The 14,263-nt window shown below is 36.7% G+C and overlaps 1 protein-coding gene across 4 annotated transcripts in view; it reads left to right on the forward strand.

Moving 5' to 3' along the window:
* LOC106136110 (protein sidekick-1) overlaps positions 1 to 14,263 on the forward strand; it is a 149,549-nt gene that overhangs the window by 16,378 nt on the left and 118,908 nt on the right. The window lies entirely within an intron of this gene.

The raw sequence follows: 14,263 nt of genomic DNA on the forward strand, positions 1-14,263 counted from the left end.
AAGCAGGTGTTTGCAGGTGTTTACGACTAGTGGTCAATACTTATTAACGCGATTGGAGAAGTGATTAGTAGGTAGTAATTGGTAGGATTGGTAATTGAAAACAGACGAAGCTCAATAAAAAAGTGTAATTAAGTATAATGCCAAATGGGATTACGTAAATCTTATTTATAATTATATAATTCCTATACTTTTTTAGAAGTGGACTCGTGCGATGCAGATAAAGTAAAGAATTTTATGTGGTAAGACTGATCAATTAGTTACGAATATCTTCATGGGTTTTATTGGTTAATAAAACCCATGAAGACATTCGTAACTAATTAGATAATAATAAATAAGATTTACGTAATCCCATTTGGCCTTATACTTAATTACACTTTTTTATTGAGCTTCGTCTGTTCTCAATTACCGCAAGAGTTAACATTTAACAAAACTGTGTCAAATAATAATCCTTTTGGAGAAGCGTGACCCGCGTCCCGCGTCAGAGCTTTGACTATAAATCTGAATATTTTATACGGAATAAACTTTTCCTTCTAAACAAACCCTTTATGCTCATACACGACAGTATAAATATTAAAGAGAATGGTAAAAATTTCAGCGTTTGTATTCGCTGAGGTGACATAACGCTTTTTGTTGGTAAGGCCTTTCTCACACCGTCCGATTAATGTTTACGTACGTCGGTTGTATTTTTCTATTTATATGAGCGACGGAGTCGTGTTATTGATTGAAAGAATGAATTAAGTGCTGCATAAAGTTCGAATAAATGTCTAATTTAAAATAAAGTTATGATTAGGATCATTCATTTTCTACGATTTCTGTTGCTTCTTGTAATGAGGTGTGAACTACGCCCGGCGCACTGCCAGTAACTGCTGCATTACCAAATCTTTTCAATGCGCAATTAATAAACACTTACGTGTCTGATAATAAACATTTGTCTTTTCATAAACACTTATGTGACAAGGCCAATAGCTGAAATTGTTATCGAAAAAACGCTTAAACAAGAGCGAGTACATACACATTGTCATGGTAGTACATACTTTGGACGACGTTTACCGATCTCATAATTTATCATGATAAGTTTCATCCATTGGCGGCAAGGAATATATAATTCAATAATTATAAAGTACAGCAAGCTTATATTTTCTTTGGGTTTTTTTTCTTTGTGAAGTTTTAAAAAGATTGCCGGCCGTCCGGTACGGCACGCCGGATCGCGTGCGAACTCCCCCGAGTTGTTTGCGGTCCCGAAACTGACTCAATTATTGCTCAACATGCCATTATCTGTGTTTTAAATGTGAGCAGCTTTTGATGGACCCCGCACGGGTCGGACTGTGTTTTTGTTTGTTTTGTTTTCTTTTGGACTCTCGTTCGGAACCATTGTTTTGGATTTGTCTAAAAGTTTTGGCAGTAAATTTATTACTCGTTTTATTGAGGTTTACGCGTTCTATTTTATTTTCAACAAAAAATATATTTTCGACACAAAAAATAGAACGATTGTTTGCGTTTATTTTGCCAATGTGTTGGAGCAAAAGAAACAGTTTATAAAATACTAGGAATATGGGTTGATAGAAGTTATTCAGCCGACTCTCTTTGTGTTGTCAACTTTGTGTTGTTTCACGCAAAAGAGTGCATCTTTCAACATGCCACGAACTTTGACATTCTTTTGCAACATCTACATTCATCAATCTTTTCACAGGCTATGCTTTTGAAACGAACGCAAGATTTTGATGAATAAAAATATAAAGAGGCAGTCCAAATTGAAACCTTTGCAATCCTAAATACGGAAATAATACTCTAGTAATTAGATGAAATTATTTTTTTTCTACACTACATTCATACATATAATCAAGTTTTTTGCGGGGTAAACAGAGCCAAAAATCTAGAAAAGACTGAAAGGCCACGTTCAGCTGTATTTTCTACAGTATATAATTAAAATCTGAATATCAATTTTATTCATACATTGACAGCTTTATATTATAGCGCAGAAGGCATTCACTAAAGTGTGGATTTCTTAAAAAATGTTTATGGAAAAAATGCCCCGGACGATAGCTAATCCACGTACCAGTATATACATATATGTGAATGTAACCCGGCCTCACATGCGTCCAGTAATTTAATAAAAAAGCCGGGACCACAGTTATTTCGGAAAAATGCTTGCAGACAGAAATTGTTTGCGAAGTGATAACAATCAGGTTTTTATTAAAATTCTTATTCTTAACGTGAGGGTGAATGTGCTGAGAAATGCGAATAAAAAGTTACGAATGCCTTTTAAAGCTTCCTCGTTGTTGTTCTGTTTTGTTATTACATGAAACTTTGATTAAAAACAATTACATTTTAACATTAGTGTTGCAATTAAAAAAGAATTAAATGTAGACTTCACTTACTGAGTAAATAATCCATTTTAAATGCAAAGCCTGTCTGTCTGTTACACTTTCATAATGAAGCATAATTTTTTATGATTTTTTTAATTCATTATGGCCAAATATGTACATATCTTACTCATACTCATGACCGTGAGCTTAGATCGGGAAGCACTCTCAAACTGTCTACCCCTTTACATCGCTCTTGGTTCATAGACAACTCTCTTGTCCTAAAAACTATAAGACTGTTAAATGCCTTACCTGAAGACCTCAGACTGATATTCAACAGTCATAATTTTAAGGGAAAGTTACATTCTTTCTTACTCAAATAGTAAACGGTAAAATGATTAATAATTCTTGAAAATAATGTAAAGCTATTATGTAATGAACCTTTTTTACAGTATTTAAAAAAAATGCGTCGAATTTGACAATTCAGTCTATATGTTTAGTCTAGACGCTCGAAGGCCGACCACAGATCACAATACATTTAATCCCACAGAAGAATCTAAAAATAAATAACTTATTTTTAGCAACAAAGAACTATATAAACCTTTATACGAACAAAAAAAAAAGGACACAAGGTCAGTAACATCCAATCAATAATTTTCAATTAAGTTTGCGCGAGTTCTGCGTCTTGGATAATAAAAAATGTCTTAGAGTAACTAAAGTAATAAATAAAAGTAAACTAATATTTGAAATATTGTCTTCAATGAAGTCAAATTTAATCAACAATATGTCTAAACTTGAGATTCTTTTTAGTTGATGGGCAAATATCATATTTTAATATAAATAAATATATACAAATTACACAGATTGAGTTAGCCTCGAAGTAAGTTCGAGATTTGTGTTACGAGATACTAACATAACGATACTATATCTTATAATAAATACTTATATAGATAAACATTCAAGACCCAGGCCAATCAGAAAAAGTTCTTTTCTTATCATGCCCTTGCCGGGATTCGAACCCGGGACTTCCGGTGTCACAGACAAGCGTACTTACTGCCGCTGCGCCACAGAGGCCGTCATATAATATCACCACCAGAAAGCTAAACGTGGCTTTTCAGTCTCTTCGAGACCACCGTTGCGGGGTAGACAGACCATTAGGTATCGCCGTAAATTATAAACACTTGATTAAATATATATATGTATTGTCGTTCATATTAAAATCAATGATAAATCTTTATGTGACTAATATTAGCTACATCATGTTTTGTGGTATAGTTAATTCACCTTGTTAACTAATGGTTCACTTAAACTGCATACAAACAGTTGAACAATAGGCTTAAAGGAGTGAATTTCAAAATCCTCTTAACTCCATGTCGGAAGACATAACTCCACGCAACTTCAAACAATTAATATACAAGCAAATAGAAGCATTTAAATGAGACGAGTTGTCCTGAGCATTAGTCCTCACTCGGAAATCACCACAAAGCCGCTCTCATGTTAAACTTATCCATTCAGACGTACGCAGTGATGAAACAGCCAAGTTTAGTATGACTGATATTTTTTTATGTGTGTGCCGTGTGGTTCCCGGCACCGAAAAAAAAAAGAATAGGACCACTCCATCTCGTTCCCATGGATGTCGTAAAAGGCGACTAAGGGATATGCTTACAAACTTTGGATTCTTTTTTAGGCGATGGGCTAGCAACTTGTCACTATTTGAATCTCAATTCTATCATTAAGCAAAATAGCTGAACGTGACCATCCGTCTTTTTGAGACTGTTGGCTCTGTCTGCCCCGCAGAGGATGTGGACGTGACCATATGTATGTATATTTTTTTAGATGGACAATGTTGCAATATGTAGCAGGAATACGCGACGTACCAGTAAATAATATTGTGGCACGTAGAACACGTAGTACATACTCAGCGAGGTTACTCCACTTCTCACAATTTACCTAAGTATGTACATATATACATACATATAATCACGTCTATAAATCCCTTGCGGAGTAGATAGAGCCAACAGTCTTGTAAAGACTGATAGGCCACGTTCAGTTATTTGGCTTTAAGATGGAATTGAGATTCAAATAGTGACAGGTTGCTAGCCCATCATCATCCCATAAGCCTAGTATATAAGCTGTTAATTAATCTTAATAAATCATGCATTCATTCTTCCCATATTGTTTGATGGGTTTTTGTTTTTTTATTATTAACCGTTGTTTTCAACATCTTTACGTTTAGGTTTGCTGGTATTTTTTTTACTCCCACTTTATAATTGAATTCATTTGAATAACAATCATTTTGTGTTTTTTGAGAATTAAAACTTTTATTAGGTTAAATTCTCTTTTTGTGGCAAATTTCAACAAAATTCGATGCGTAGCAATTTTTTTAAGTTCTATCTAATCTAGTCTAGTACTAAAGTTACATCATCATGTTCGTATGATACTTATAAAAATCGCTTATAAAAATTTAATCTGTTACTACAATATCGCTTAACTTGGGCATCGCTCTACCGCGTACGTACCTACGACAGGGCGTTTCCTTTACTTACGATTCCGCGTTCGCCCTTCTTATTTATGTTCACCACACAAAATAAATTTAGTATAAGTGGTATTTGCGAGTGCCGCCTTCACAGAATGAAGTTTTATGGACCCCCGAGATTGCGGCCAATAAGATGCCATGTTTAGGCGATACTTGCCGCTGGTTTATTGGTGATGTTTGCGCGTTGTCAGTATGTTGACTGGTGAAGCCAATGAAGAAGTAATGTCGCGAGAAATGTATGAACCTTGTTATGCTAGTCTGATGATTTATTTTTCTTGCCAACTCTGCGGTTCTTGTTCGGCGTTTTGGATAATGTCTTCAAATTTTCCGGTTATTTTCGTTGATTTTGAGATATATTTTACATACATATAACCATGTTTATTTCACGCGGGATAGACAGAGCCAATAGTCTTGAAAAGACTGATAGGCCAGGTTCTGCTGTTTGGCTCAATGAGAGAATTAAAATTCAAATAGTGACAGGTAGCTAGCCCATTGCCATAAAGAAGAATGCCAAGTTTATAAGCCTATGTCTTAATTACCTTTTACGACATCCATTGAAAAAGAGATGGAGTGGTCTTATCTTTTTTTCACTGGTGTCGGGTGTAGGTGACCTACCTACCTTGCATGTGTATATACATATATCAATTATACATTTTACTATTTTATTTATACACGTTTATATTTTATAATTTAAACCTTAACAAATTTTATATTTACAATTTATTTATTTACAATATATACACTTTCGTAATTCTAAATATTAATAATGTTTACACTTTATATTTACAATCTAAATCCTTATATACATGATATCAATATTGAATATCGTATCGGATGTGCCGTGTACCAGTCAGTTGTAGTCGCGGTCTTATGGAAACGCGTATTATCCCCGTAGATCAAAACCGGTTTCGCTGGGCGTTGCGCGAGCGCATTCCTCGGCCGTCGTCGCTGACCATCGGCCAGTCGAGATCATATCCTGACGCGAAGCTCACGTCGCTTGTACATTCACTGCTAACGCTTTGTTTACATTATTACGCACGTACGCAATTAGCTGAACTTTCTAGCTATAGCTTTTCTTCCGAATTTTTCTTTCTATCTGTGCGGTGATCTTTCATTTCTATCTTGCTATTCACTGTGCTTTTATCTTGCCTTCTGTTAAATAAACTATATAAACATTTCCGTGAGTTTAGTGATTTATTTGCTACCTACACCGGACGCACAATTACAATTAAGGTAACTCCTATCTTTTGGCTATACCTAAACTGGTGACCCCGTCCAAAGAACCACAGAAAATGGCAAGTGATAGCGAAGAATCAATGAAGTCGGTACAACGAGAAAAAAGCGCATCGGACTTTGGTCAACGCGACACTACCGAAGCGCGCGTTTCCACGGTACCATCGGACGTCTACCGAGTTGGAGTTCGGATTGCACCATTTTGGCCAGATAAACCTATGATTTGGTTCGCGCAGTTGGAGGGCCAATTCCTAATATCTAACATCACCGCTGATACGACAAAATTTTATTATGTAATATCTCAGTTAGATAACCAATATGCTGCAGAAGTTGAAGATATTATTGTTTCCCCTCCGGCTACCAACAAATACGAAAAGCTTAAAAGTGAACTCATAAAGCGATTGTCGGCCTCAAAGGAGAAGAAGGTCAAGCAACTTCTTATGCACGAAGAGCTTGGTGATAGAAAGCCATCCCAATTTCTTCGACACCTTCAACACTTGGCTGGACCCGGCGTTCCCGAAGATTTTGTGAGGACTATTTGGACGAGCCGCCTCCCTCACAACATGCAGCAGGTCATCGCTTCGCAAGCCTCATCACCAATAGAAACCTTAGCAGATTTAGCAGACCGTATCCAGGACATCGCACCTCCAGCGCCTACGGTAGCATCCACGTCTTCTTCAAATCATTCCGCCATAACTATGGAAGATATGGCGAAACAGATTGCGGAGCTTACTAGGCAGGTGAAAGCCCTGACAGCCCATAACCGTTCCAGATCGCAGAATCGATCCAATTATGGTAACCGCAACCGCAGCCGATCCAATTCGCGCTATAGAAAGCAACCACTGTGCTGGTACCATGCTAAATTTGGAGGCAAAGCCAGAAAATGCATCACCCCCTGCGATTTTAAGGCGGAAAACTCCCAGGGCAGTCGGTAATGGCGACTGACGATTGCCCGCAGATGACTGGTCGCTTGTTCGTGGTTGATAGCAGATCCAAAGTTCAATTCCTCATTGATACCGGAAGTGACTTATGCGTCATACCGAGGTACATGATCAACGAACGACGTGCTAAATCAAACTATGAGTTGTGTGCAGCCAACGGATCTACAATAAACACTTACGGTTCAGTACAGTTGAATTTAAATCTTGGACTTCGTCGAGACTTTCCATGGCAGTTCATCGTGGCCGACGTTACCAAGGCAATCATTGGTGTGGACTTTCTTAGTTTTTATAATTTAGTTGTAGACATAAGAAATAGACGCTTAATTGACAGCAGCACCAATGTTTCAACTTTTGCTAGCATTTCTTTTACAGAATCAGCCGTACCAAGTGTTAAGGTCTTGACTGGCGAAGGGAGGTATTTCAACATTCTCGGTGAGTTTCCACAAATAACTCGACCCGCTGGTACACCACATTCGCCTAAACACAACACAGTTCATTATATAAGAACCACTCCAGGCCCCCCAGTTTCTTGTTCTCCTCGGAGATTAGCCCCAGATAAACTTAAAATCGCCAAACTGGAATTCGACGCTATGCTCGCAAACGGCACAGCACGTCCTTCTGACAGTCCATGGGCGTCGCCTCTTCATCTCACTCCTAAAAAAGATAATAGTTGGCGTCCATGTGGCGATTATAGGCAACTCAACTCAAGAACAATCCCTGATAAATACCCGATACGGCACATACACGACTTTGCCAACAATCTATCAGGCTGTAATGTGTTCTCAATAATAGATTTGGTTAAAGCCTACCACCAGATCCCCGTCTTCGCGGACGATATCCCGAAGACGGCAATAACTACACCCTTCGGACTATACGAATTTCCGTATATGACGTTTGGTCTGAGAAATGCTGGCCAAACTTTTCAAAGGTTCGTCGACGAGATGACCCGTGGACTCGATTTCTGTTTTCCCTATCTGGACGATTTTTTAATATTTTCTAAAACCGAGACAGAACACGAGGACCACCTGCGTCAAATCTTTTCTAGAATGAAAGAATATGGTATTCTTATTAATACCGCCAAATGTGTTTTCGGCAAGCCCGAAGTATCCTTTCTTGGCTACACCATTTCTCATTCGGGCGCTAAACCTATGAAAAATAAAGTCCAGGCCATAGCTGATTTCCCTTTACCTACAACCATCAAGCAGCTTAGGAGATTCTTGGGTATGATTAATTTCTATAGGCGATTCCTACCTGTTTAAGTTTATTATTTTAGTATAAGAAAGACTTCTTTGGTTTGCCGTTAGGCGCTAGTGTCTATGTAAACAATAATTGTAAAAGGTATAACTAGATGGCGTTAAAATATTTTGAGTTTGTTTTGAAACGCGATATGGTTTACCTTATGATTTATTATATATGTTTGTGGCTTTCAAGCCTCGTGGCTTCACGATCAGCCCATACGGATTAGGATATTAAACAAAACTCTGCCCAAATCCAGGCTCCCCTGAATGCCTTACTTGTGGGATCGGTAAAAGGATTAGAACCAGTCAACATTACAGGTGACGCGCTAAGAGCTTTCAACGAATGCAAAGAAAGCTTAGCTAACGCAGCTATGTTGGCACACCCAGACCCTCAGGCTAAGCTGGCTCTGACTACGGATGCATCCGATATCGCAATTGGCGCTGTCTTACAGCAGCACATTAATAATAGTTGGCAGCCGCTTGCGTTCTTTTCACGCAAATTGAGCCCCTCCCAACAACGTTATTCTACGTATGATAGAGAACTCCTTTCTATTTACGAAAGTATCAAATACTTCAGGTTTATGTTAGAGGCTAGACATTTTGTTATCTACACTGACCATAAACCGTTGTGTTTTGCTTTCCACGAACGCAAGGCCAATTGCTCACCCCGTCAGTACAGGCATTTGGACTACATCTCGCAGTTCACAACTGACATTCGTCATGTAGCCGGTAAAGACAATGTCGTAGCCGACACTCTTTCCCGTGTTGATGAACTGCAGATGCCGGTTGACTTAGAGCTTCTCGCTAAGTCCCAAAAATTAGATCCAGAACTGTCCAAAATACTTCAAGGCGAAACTTCACTTCGTCTGGAAAAAACAACTGTTCCAGGGAGTCGCTCTTTTTTGTACTGCGACGTCAGCACCCCGACTCCCAGACCTTTTGTCACAAATGAGTTCCGTCAACAGATTTTTAGGCACTTTCACTGTTTTAGTCATCCCGGTGCAAACGCTAGTGCAAAATTAGTTGCTCAACGTTATGTTTGGCCTTCAATGAGGAAAGACTGTCGTGAGTGGTCTAAGGCATGTTTGGCTTGTCAGCGAGCCAAGGTAAATCGTCATGTATCTTCACCTTTAGGTACCTTAGATTTACCGAAAGCACGCTTCAAATATGTCCATATAGACCTGATTGGTCCCCTCCCACCATCTGCTGGTTTTAGATATTGTTTGACAGCAGTCGATCGCTTCACGCGATGGCCTGAAGCTGTCCCACTCGTCGAAATTACCGCAGAAGCAGTGGCCAAAGCCTTTGTGTCCAACTGGATTTCCCGATACGGCTGTCCCACAGATATAGTCTCCGATCGCGGAAAACAATTTGAATCGTCCCTATTCCAACAGTTGGCCAAACAAATAGGATTCCGACACCGAAAAACAACCGCATACCATCCCCAGTGTAACGGATTAGTTGAACGTTTTCATCGCCAACTAAAAACAGCCATAACGTGTCATAGCGATGTGAACTGGACGGAAACTTTACCTTTAGTCTTACTGGGCATACGCAATGCGATTAAAGAAGATTTACAGGCCACTCCATCTGAACTTCTCTATGGAGAAACCCTACGAATGCCAGGTGATTTTTTTGGTGACAAATCAGTTTGCCACACCACCGACATCCGCGATTTCGCTGCTCGCTTACGCTCATTTGCCACTAATCTCCAACCCGTCTCAACTTCTCACCACAATAAGGATAAAGTGTTTATATATAAAGACCTGGACACTTCTAGTCACGTATATGTAAGAGATGACACTGTCCGTGGTACTTTTCAACCCGCTTACAATGGCCCTTATGAAGTGGTCAAAAGAGGTCCCAAAGTTTATAAGCTAAAGGTCAAAAATAGAATCGTCACAGTATCTATTGATCGGCTAAAACCAGCCTACATGCTGTCTGACATCCCCACTAGTAGCAATAGTAGTGATAGGTATACTAAAAATATTTTATCCCCACCATCACTAAGCAAATCTACTGAAACCACTCCTTCCCAAGCAACCACAACCCGTTCTGGTCGATGCGTTAAGTTCCCAGATTATTATCGCCCGTAGACACGGTCTCTGGAGGGGAGTGATGTAGGTGACCTACCTACCTTGCATGTGTATATACATATATCAATTATACATTTTACTATTTTATTTATACACGTTTATATTTTATAATTTAAACCTTAACAAATTTTATATTTACAATTTATTTATTTACAATATATACACTTTCGTAATTCTAAATATTAATAATGTTTACACTTTATATTTACAATCTAAATCCTTATATACATGATATCAATATTGAATATCGTATCGGATGTGCCGTGTACCAGTCAGTTGTAGTCGCGGTCTTATGGAAACGCGTATTATCCCCGTAGATCAAAACCGGTTTCGCTGGGCGTTGCGCGAGCGCATTCCTCGGCCGTCGTCGCTGACCATCGGCCAGTCGAGATCATATCCTGACGCGAAGCTCACGTCGCTTGTACATTCACTGCTAACGCTTTGTTTACATTATTACGCACGTACGCAATTAGCTGAACTTTCTAGCTATAGCTTTTCTTCCGAATTTTTCTTTCTATCTGTGCGGTGATCTTTCATTTCTATCTTGCTATTCACTGTGCTTTTATCTTGCCTTCTGTTAAATAAACTATATAAACATTTCCGTGAGTTTAGTGATTTATTTGCTACCTACACCGGACGCACAATTACAATTAAGGTAACTCCTATCTTTTGGCTATACCTAAATCGGGTTATATTTAAGATGTCAATAAACTACATATACTTTCATTATCGCATTCAGCTATAAACTCGATTAAAAAAATTACTTTTAATTATATTTCTTTAGATATAGGTAAACTTCTCCTATATAAAACATTTTCATGTGCAATCAATATTTAAAATATAAGGGTGTGACGTAGTCAGGTAAATGAAACGAGTGAATGCTCGAATAATACTACTATATTTGAAGGAATAACACAATTATATAGGTGGTACAAAGATTAATATAATAGAAGATTAAATAGGTACTTAGTCTAACCTCACATCACCGCACTTATTGAAAAAAAAAAATGAATTTATATAATATATTTTTTTTTTACAGTCAAATTGATAAAATATAATCTATTTTTTACGTTTTATAATAAGGTTTTGTACGGTTTTTATGTACAATGTCTATTTTACCATACTTATTTATTATCTCTACGTTTGGTGGTATGTCCTTAATAACTTTATAAGGGCCTAAATATATATTATCTAATTTATTACTAGGTGTATTATTTTTTACTAAAATTAAATCATTTTCCTTATAGCTTACAGGATTAATATTTTTGTCATACACATACTTTCTATTTATCTTACTTCTTAACAAATTATTTCTAGCCTCTTTTTGAGAAAGTTGCAAACGGTATTTCAATTCATGTGGATAGCTCTCATAATTATAAAGAGGTTCTACATCATTTGTCAGATTACTAGGGAGAGAACATTTCTTACCAAACACCAACTCGTACGGGGTGAAATCTGTTTCAGTATGAACTCCTGTATTGTAAGAGAAACACCAAAAAGGAATCCACTTACTCCACATCTCCGGGTGATTCTCTGTTTGAATACGTAGAAACGCATTCAAATGTTTGTGAGTGACTTCCAGAGCTCCTATGGACTCGTGATGGTGGGCTGTTGAGTTGAGTTGTTTAATATTTAATAATTTACATACCTCTTGAAAAATTTCTGATAAAAACTCCTTCCCTCTATCTGTAGCTATACATTTTGGCACACCATACCTGAGAATAAAATTATTAACAAACGATCTTGCTACTTCATCAGCTTTTTTGGAAATTAAGGGATAACCTTCTACATATTTTGTCAGTTCGCATTGACACGTTAGTATATAAGAATAATTATCATTATCTCTTTCCAAAGGACCAACAAGATCTAAGAATACTTTTTCAAATGCAGTATGCGCTGTACTAGTAATTTCCATTGGTTCTTTCTTTGGTATTGAATGTTTTTGACGTTGACAACTGTCGCAACGTTTTACAAATTCTCTAACATCTTTATCAATACCAGGCCAGAAATAATATTTCTTTATGTTGTTTGACATTCTTCTCATACCAGCATGGCCACTGCTAGGCAAGAGATGAAAATCATTTAAAATTATTTTTCTATCATGTTTATTCTCAATTCTTTTTACATTACTTAAAATACATATACGCGGTCCGGACCTATTCTTATCGTTTTTTATTTTATCTAATAATTTTTCTATAAAAATTTCATTATCTTTACTCTTTAATATGTATATTTCTTCTAACTTTAATAAATTACAAAAATTATCTAAATCTCTCACAAATTCGCCTCGCGTCATTTGTGATTGAGAATCTAGAAATTTCACATAAATTGTTCTTTTACTTTCAATATAGCATAATATTTTATTTTCTTTTGTGATAATTCCCTCTTTTTTAAATTGTTTTAGTCCCTTAATATCAATAAGTTTTAATTCTACTGATTCTTTCGGTCTTATATGGGTACTTACGACCTTTGGTTGATCAGGCCTCAAGTCTAAAGCATCCATATCTACCGATGAATCTAGTTTATTTAATTTTCTTGCGCCCGCTCTTGTCATAACATTAATAACACTTTCGTGCATTTCTTTTAAATCATTTAATGTGATTCTAGACAATGCATCTGCAGCTGCATTTTCAGAACCTTTAACATATTCTACTTCAAAATTATATTCCTCTAATATGATTCTAAATTTCATGAGCCTACTCGAAGGATCTCTCATATTGAACAAGTATACTAGTGGTTTATGGTCTGTCAGTATTTTAAATGGGCGTCCATATAAATATGGACGAAAATACTTCACAGCCCATACTATTGCTAGCAATTCTTTTTCTATCACTGGATAATTCTTTTCACCTTTATTTAAGCTCCTACTAGCATAAGCTATTGGTCGTCCATTTTTGTTTGATAAAATTGCTCCTATAGCATTATTTGAAGCATCAGTTTGTACTATAAATTTATTTTGTTCCGAAAAATCGGGATACTGTAACACAGGTGGGCTTATTAGTAGTTCTTTTAGTTTTTCAAAAGAGTTTTGACTTTCGGTATTCCATTCAAATGGTACGCCTTTTCTAGTTAATTTATTTAAAGGATATGCGATTTCTGCAAATTTTGGTATGAATTTTCTATAGTAATTCGTGAAAGCTACAAATCTTTTTACTTCGTCTGAATTTGTAGGAACTGGATAATTTTGTACTGCAGATATTTTTGCAGGATCCGGCATTATACCTTCATTAGAAATCACATGACCTAAATACAAAATTTCTTTTTTAAGAAAATCGCATTTTACTGGGTTCAATTTTAAATTGACCTGACGTAATCTTTCAAAAACATCTTGTAAATTTTTATTATGAATTGTTAAATTACGGCCAAAAACAATTAAGTCATCTAAATAAATTAGACATTTTTCATAATTTAGACCAGCCATTGCCAATGTAATCATTCTGGAAAATGAACTTGGGCTAGTTTTAAGTCCCATTGGCATACGTGTCATCTGATACTGTCCTGAATGGAAAGCTGTAAATTTTCTACTGTTTTCATCTAAATTAACATTATAGTATCCTTGATGCAAGTCTAAATGTGTGAAATAAATGCTACCTGACAACGAGTCCAGAATTTCAGTAATATCTGGTAGTGGGAATTTATCGTCTTCAATCTGATTATTCAATTTCCTATAATCTACGACAAGCCTCCATTTTTTGTCTCCTGTTGAATCTGATTTTTTAGGTACTAACAGTATTGGACTAGACCAATCGCTCTTGCTAGGTTCAATTATCCCTTCCTCTAACATTTTATCAATTTGGCGTTTAATTTCGTCCTTTTGAGAGTATGGCAAACGATATTGTTTTGAAAAGATTGGATTTGTATTAGGTTTGACAGAAATAGTATGTGTGTATACATCAGTAGTACTTAATTTATCACC

Source organism: Amyelois transitella, chromosome 16 (genome assembly GCF_032362555.1).
Source record: "Amyelois transitella isolate CPQ chromosome 16, ilAmyTran1.1, whole genome shotgun sequence".
In the NCBI taxonomy this organism is placed as follows: Eukaryota; Metazoa; Arthropoda; class Insecta; order Lepidoptera; family Pyralidae; genus Amyelois; species Amyelois transitella.